The sequence below is a fragment of the Penaeus monodon genome, chromosome 4 (genome assembly GCF_015228065.2).
Source record: "Penaeus monodon isolate SGIC_2016 chromosome 4, NSTDA_Pmon_1, whole genome shotgun sequence".
NCBI lineage: Eukaryota > Metazoa > Arthropoda > Malacostraca > Decapoda > Penaeidae > Penaeus > Penaeus monodon.
In genome coordinates, this window is record NC_051389.1 from 54,201,705 (window position 1) to 54,209,672 (window position 7,968).

General features: G+C 39.9%; 1 protein-coding gene across 1 annotated transcript in view; it reads left to right on the forward strand.

Annotated features, from left to right (window-relative positions):
* The window catches only part of LOC119572361 (cuticle protein 7-like), a 1,554-nt gene extending 1,534 nt beyond the window's left edge, over positions 1-20 (forward strand). Inside the window, exon 3 of the mRNA XM_037919430.1 lies at positions 1-20. This exon is cut by the window's left edge and continues 1,042 nt beyond it. The gene's annotated coding sequence lies outside the window, so the exon portion shown is untranslated.
* The last annotated feature ends 7,948 nt before the right edge of the window (positions 21-7,968 follow it).

Here is a 7,968-nt window from a genome sequence, read left to right on the forward strand (position 1 = left end):
AAAATATGAACGCAAAGTGATATTTATCTTTAAATAGTTTATTCCGAACTGGATTCTAGAAGCATATTAGTTAAAAACTTATCATCTAAATGCAAAATAAATATATTTTTTTCGCACATGAAACGGATATACCAGCCACAAACGGTTAACATTAACGATCACACATACACTCGATAATAATTCTACAATTTCTAAAAAAAACAGGGAAATATCAAAATGTGAAACTATCCGAATGATGCACAGGAAAGATATCATCTGTCTGTAAAGAGATAAAAGCCCTCAGTCAACAATAAACCGCAAGACCAACTTTGCTTCAATGGTTGAGCAAGAGGTCGTTTATTGCATGAACCAGAGATTTCTACTTTCTTTGAGCAAACGATAACAGCGCTTTCCCATTCTTTGAACTATGTGCATCTCTCTCCATAGTGTATTCTAATACAAACTCTCTCTCTCTCTCTCTCTCTCTCTCTCTCTCTCTCTCTCTCTCTCTCTCTCTCTCTCTCTCTCTCTCTCTCTCTCTCTCTCACCACACACACACACACACACACACACACACACACACACACACACACACACACACACACACACACACACACACACACACACATATATATATATATATGCACACACACGACACCCACCACACCCACCACACACACACACACACACACAACGCACACACACACACCAACCACACACACACACACACATATATATATATATATATATATATATATATATATATATATATATATATACATATATATGCACGAGTATACATACGTACACACGTATGTATGCATGCATTTCAGTATGTGCCGAGCGATGTCAACAATACGTAGCAAGACCGGATGGTATACTTCACACCTCTGTCCAGGCAGCTGTCCTTCTCCTTGGGCGGGCGCAGATGCAGCCCGGCTTTCTCTTTTTGCATGGGAGTAAACATCCGAAGGGAACCGCCCCATAAAAGGACACGTTCGTAAGACAGAGGGAGAAACACGGCAGACAGGCCAAGACACACAGGGTCCAGCTCCATCAGCTCGTCCTCCACCCGGGGACACGGGGGTCTCATATCTATCTTCAACAATAAACCAGCAAGCTAAGACCCCTTTCATTGACCCGCCCAAGACCATCTCACGTCTCGCTCACATCTGGTGGCTTGCGGTGGTCCCTCGCTTACATCTGGTGACAGCGGTGACCCCAACCTCTCGTGTCGCTCATATTCTACGTATGTATGCAAGTACGAAATTATGTATGTCAGTATGTATACTTACACGCACATAGTGTTAGTATACATACTGTGTGTGTGTGTGTGTGTGTGTGTGTGTGTGTGTGTGTGTGTGTGTGTGTGTGTGTGTGTGTGTGTGTGTGTGTGTGTGTGTGTGTGTGTGTGTGTGTGTTTACCTATGAATATGACCATGAACAAGTATTATTATGTAGATGTAATTATGCACTAGCCCATGTCTACCTCTTTCCATAAACACACAGCACAATCAATGCAATAGGTCGCAACACTAGTACCTGCGATATAATATGAGTTAAGGACGGAGACAATACCTAAGTCAGATGTGCTTACCTTTAGCCAAGTTAAATTGTATGACATCGCGTCGTGTATTTACATATGATTGCTGAAGGCATCGACAGTGTTTGCGAGTGGTGTTTATCTCTCAATCGGACTCCGATGCCGGCTGTTCGCATGAAGCAACTAGTTGTATTTGCATATGGCACCCGGGATCGACAACTCATATTTGCATTCGACATTCTGATCGACTTGGCAGAAATTAAGGCGTCGCACGGCTGCATATATCCACACACACACACTGTAAAAGGCTATGATCCTTAGTACAATGGTGAACAGAGGGTAGTTATACTTGTTAACGGCGTGACTCTTTATTAATAAGAGTTGACACACAGTATGGGAACACACGAGACGATGTCTGGGGGGTAACGCGGCTCACGTGTCAGGTCAGCCTGCCCGGAGGGTGAGGGCTAGGCCGACCTTACCACGTTGGGTGCTGGTCACGAACTGACGGGTCAAGCGAGATCAGATAACATCGTCATCTACGCCCTCGCTGAGTGAATGGTTCCTATTTGGGACTTGGACCACGTGGTAAACAGCCACGTGGTCCACTGGTAACAGAAATAGACTTATGTATATGCTATACACACACACACACACACACACACACACACACACACACACACACACACACACACACACACACACACACACACACACACACACACACACACACACACACACATGCAAACTGTAGCTACGAAAGTTTTGCTCCTCCTGCCATCGGATGTTTGTGCTTCTGAACTTTAATATCTCATATGTAAATGCTTTCAAAGCGTTAAAACTTTCCATGTGTTTTTCCCTTTAGCTTTTAAATTTGATTTTCTACTGCGCTAGTCTTAGCGTTTCATATTCTTTATAATGAATTAAACAATAAAATCATGATATCTATTATGGCTTGCCGTATAACAACAAAAATAATAAATTACGTTGGATGCTTCTTCTCCATTCAAGACATATCCACTTGTTGAAATTGGAATAACCAAGAATACGTATGGCATTCTGAAACCATTAAAAACACATACATAAATGTATCCCTTGTTAAACAATAATTCATGTTATCAAATATCATCCTAACTAGTTAAACAATTTGTTTGTAAGAGTACAAAGATGTTGAAACTGGCGATATTTTTTATAAACAAAAATATCATAAGAACACTAATTTGCTCTTCGTATTCGCAAGAGTAAACATATTTACCCACTTCTGTATTATAACGCTTAAAAACAAGAATTGCCGATGCATGATTTATGTCTAAACTCCATTGCCTGGGGGTGTATACACGTCGATTATTTCAACTCGGCAGAGCTCTTCAATTTCCCGCTTATGTTGTCTTTTATGACTGACATTATACACGCCTAACTTCTCTGCTTCACTGCATTCATTTATGACTGACAACAGGCAATGAAATTCGTGCAACAATGAATAAAGTTTTCTTTTCTGTACAACACGGTCTCTACACATTGCCCTGACATCGATATCGCGTTTTTTATATGAAAACAATCATCCTTTTTTAGTCTCATTATGTTTGCTTTTAAACTTCGTGTTTGTCTATGGACTTTAATCTTTTTTCTATATTCAAAAATCAGGAAGAAAATGTTGGTCTTCAGTTTATAATGTTCCAGTCCATTATCTCGTTAAGGCGGATCGCTATCCCACAGGGCCTAACCCCAACGGCCATCCCTCTCCTGCAGACTCCTAATTCCTTCTTTAAATGCCGGCGGGGGAGGAGGGGGATATAATCAAAGCAACAGGAGACTGAGAAAAGGATTTATTCTGGAATTCTGTAATAGAAACTTGCGTAATGAAAGAGGATATACAGGAGCTATGAATTACAGCCTTCTTTTTTTGGTTGGGAATCATCCTCGTGCCCATTTTGTAAGAGAAACATTTCTTATTTCTTGTGATGCAGTTCTAAACATTTCTATGTATAAACAACGCGTGATAAAATAAGTAAAGTATAACGTGTGCATTCAGAATTAATTCCTGGAAAAAGGAGCTTCCGTCGATGAGGTTTCTGCAAAATACATTTTAATTTTACATTGTATTATATCAGAAATGCACTTTAACACACACACTTTGTATTGTTTGAATGTTTATACTATGATGAAATATAGTCCCTAAACCGAAATAAAAACTCGGCCTTTCTTGTAAATATTTTTGATTGTTATAAAAGGTCATGTCATATTGGTACTTTAGTTACTGGAATATAGCGAATACAAAAAGGGCAAGGGATAAACAAAACATATTAATAATTTCATTTTCATTTCTTCGTAGTTTAATCCATTAGTAAATAAAACAAAAACACAGCCAGGAGGACAAGCAAAAAAATAAAAAATAAAATAAAAATGTTACCCAACGCAAAAAGTTCGTTTTCTCTTATATATACTTCCAAAGAAAACGTAATCAGGTGTTGGTGTAAGTATTGTAAAATTATATTTTATCGATATTTTTATATTTTGAAAAACACATTTAAAATAAGATTGCTGAATTACATACATATTTTAAAAGAAGTTTTGAAATACATTCATCAATAAGAGAAACCCTAATCATACATAGAATACCGAAAACTGGCATTGTTACACAAAACAATTGTAAGGATAATGACAATAATAATAACAATAACAATAATAATAATAATAATAATATAATAATAATAATAATAATAATAATAATAATAATAATAATAATAATAATAATAATAATAATAATAATAATAATAATAATAACAACAATAATAATAATAATAATACGGGAAACTTAAAAGGTAATTATCAAACATCAAATGTACGCAGTCATGACCGGAAGCATAATAATGGGAACATACATACCATGACTTTTTGTTGTTTCTGATCCACTCTCGGTCAGTTCTACGTGACAGGTAATGGACAAGCGGACACTCACCTGAAAAGAAAACAAAGAGGGGTTCATATATGTGCATCATATGCATGAACGATCTATACATGACAAATATGGATTTATTCATGAGGTTCCCTTTCAATGTGTACTCAAACATTGATTCCGCACAAATTGGTTGGACGTGGTGAGTGGCGGACGAACATTTCAAATATAGATGTTGCTCCATCTATGTTTCTTGATGTATTTCTTTGCATATTTGTTTGTGACACAATGTGTATGGATAAGAAATGGATTTTCGTTCCCGCCACTGACACTAACCTTCGGAGGTGAGAGTCTTCGACATTTTTATCTTTATTGTTTCTTTTGTTCGCCTCAGCGGGAGATCCCACGTGAATATAGGCAATTTTCAATTGTTTGGAGTTAATTACTGAATGCTGCTGGCAACATCCTTTGTCTTGATTCTGCAGTAAGTTTTGCCCATAAAAATAAAAGTAAAAAACATGGTTTCGCCAAGCATCACAAATTATATTAGGCTTAAAAGCTGACATAACACAATTTTGTTACAACTTTTCAACCAAATTTTACGAAGAGAGAAGAAAAAATGTTTTCTTGGAATACCAAATTAGCCTCCGGCCCCCAAAAATGTCTTCGCCAACACAGCCTCCTCCTAAAAGTTTTCCGCAGCGAAATTCCATGCGGGGACGGATGAGGGGGGGGGGAATCTACACACACGAACAAAGGAAACCAACAATCCTTCGCCTCATTGTATGGAAAATAACGTATGGCCTCCAGGTTGCTCTCTGTCTCCCCTTCCCTCTCTCATCCCCTCCCAAACTAACCCCCCCTCCCCCCCCCTTTCACCCCCCCATCCGTCACCTAAGCTGAGCGCCCTTATCTTTGAACTCATATGTACAGTGCGCTTAATAACACCATGACCACAGTCCCCGGCGTTAGCTATTGTATTAAAACTATCAACCACGTCAAAATTCGAAGGCAGCAAACCACTGACTCAATTATTTCTGACATAAAATCCACACACAGGAAAACAATATATGAAGAAACAATAAAAGAGAGCAAATAAAAAAGCACAAAACCTTATCAGCCACCCCTTGAAACTATTAACACATTCGAAAACCTTATTCACACATCTATCACAGCTGTTGATTCCACTGGAGAGAAAAGTCTGAAAGGAAAAAAAGGGGGAAAAAATAAAGACAAAAAAAATACTGAGACGACCTGCATGCCAAGTAGAGTACGAGAGGGGCGCCCACCCTTGGCTGCGGTCGGGGAGGATATTCCCGTCACGCCCTCGTCACCCCACACCTTCGCGCCGCCTTCGTAATGGTCGGGGTTAATAATGCTTCGTTTATCTCGTCTATTGCCGACACATCGGCGATTAATTCGGGATCTCGGCGGGAAACTCCCTCTTTCCTCATACTTGTGTTACGCTTCATTCTTCTCCCTTGGAACCCTGGGAAAGGGGAACGTGGCGGAATGCTTCGAATTTACGTTTTAATGATGTTCTCTTGTGCAATATGGATTTCAATTCCTATGCCTTTTCCATAAACGTAACGTTTGTCAATGCGAATGTGAAATACCATATGACAGTAAAAGTGGCGACGCACAGGTGCTGTAAATGCAATAGCAAAAGTTATTACAGGGGGTCCAAGCAGATTATATGTACATGCATGCAAGGATTTTGAACATATCCACGTTTATATATACATACATGCCTGCACGAGTGAATGAATGAACAAATGAATAAATAAATAAATAAATAAATAAATATACTTTATATGTGTGCGATTACTTACATGTAAACATTCACTTACACGAGCGAGCGCACATTCAAACACACCTACACACACATACACATACTCTCATTTTCTTTTTCTTTCATTATCTCCCATTCGCTCTGTATCTGTATCTGTATCTGTATCTGTATCTTTCTCTCTCTCTCCCTCTCCCTATCTCTCCCACTCCCTCTCTCTCCCACTCCCTCTCTCTCCCACTCCCGCTTGCTCCCGCTTGCTCGCGCTTTCTCTCTTGCTCTCACTCTCCTCTCTCTCTCTCTCCCTCCCTCTTTCTCTCTCGCTCTCCTCTCTCTCTCTCCTTCACTGTATTTTTCTCTCTCTCTCCCTGTATCTACCTCTCTCTCTCTCTCTCCCTCCCAAACAAATAAACAAAACGGACATCAATATTCACACCCCCGGCATCGTCTCCATTCAGTCGCGCCCAAGCCATTCCCATTACGAGCCTCGGCCTCCCAATGTTTCAGCATTCGCAAACCAAGACGATCATATTTCACATTCGGAACCCACTCTTTCAACCCATTGTCTCCCATTAATGAAAGCCTCGGAATGACCTTGCTCGCGTGACCCAGCCTCCTTTTCGAGCGTTACTTCCACCTACGCCCGTCTCGGATCTTTCTGAACTCATCGTCGTCACCATCGTTGTCGTTGTCGTCATCATCATCATCATTACCCTTTAATCATTACCATCATACGATGAACAAGCAGAAGAAACAGGTAGGAAGGAGAAAGGAGAAGGAGGAGGAGGAGCAGGAGGAGGAGGAGGAGGAGGAGGAGGAGCAGGAGGAGGAGGAGGAGGAGGAGGAGGAGGAGGAAAAGGAGGAGGAGGAATTAGAGAAGAAAGAGAAGGGGGAGGAGGAGGAGGAGGAGGAGAAAGAGGAGGAGTTGGTGGTAAAACAGGAGTAGAGAACAAAACGAGAAGAAAAAAGTTAAAGGAAGAAAATCCTCCTCATCAAGCGACCATGCACTATCGGGCACTACTAAAATTCCCGTCACGCGAGTCAGCTTCTGTTGATTGGAGGAGATAATTACATCGCCTAGGTGATTCCCAATCCTATCTGCGCATCATTTTTCACTTTTTAAGATTATTTTGCATGGATTTTTCTTCTTGACATAAAGGAAGACGAAAAAGATATCCGAATTACAGCGAGAAGTGTGTAATGAAAAAAATATTTCCATTTCATAAAATAACGGCACACATAAATCAATCGTAGCATATCATTAAGTCGATAACATCACTAAATATCAGACCTAAAATGCGCTTTGTCATAAAGGTGCAATACCACAACCCGTTCTTTATTTCCTTACAAAGGCAACTGAACATCAATTGGAAATCAAGCTCCTTACAAAGGCAACGTGTTCTGCACGAATTGGACGTTTTAATAATGCATCTGGACATTAAATATTTAACGGTTCTTGCAATATCATAACAGGATATACATCTAACGGATTCCCCGTCGTAAAATAAACAAGAGTCCATTAACACAAAGGTTGACACAACAAAGAAACATTCAAATAGATTACCGCGCGTCATTTTATACGTAAAAAACACAAACACGATCGTTGTTTCATTGCACGTTGCAGATGTCCTGCCGCTTTCCAATCCGAAGATTTTGAGAACACTGGAGAATCACTCGAGTAATCAGCACGAGAGGAAATAACCTTGCAACGAATGCACACAAAAAATCGAAACAATTACAAACCCATGCTTAATCGCCCAT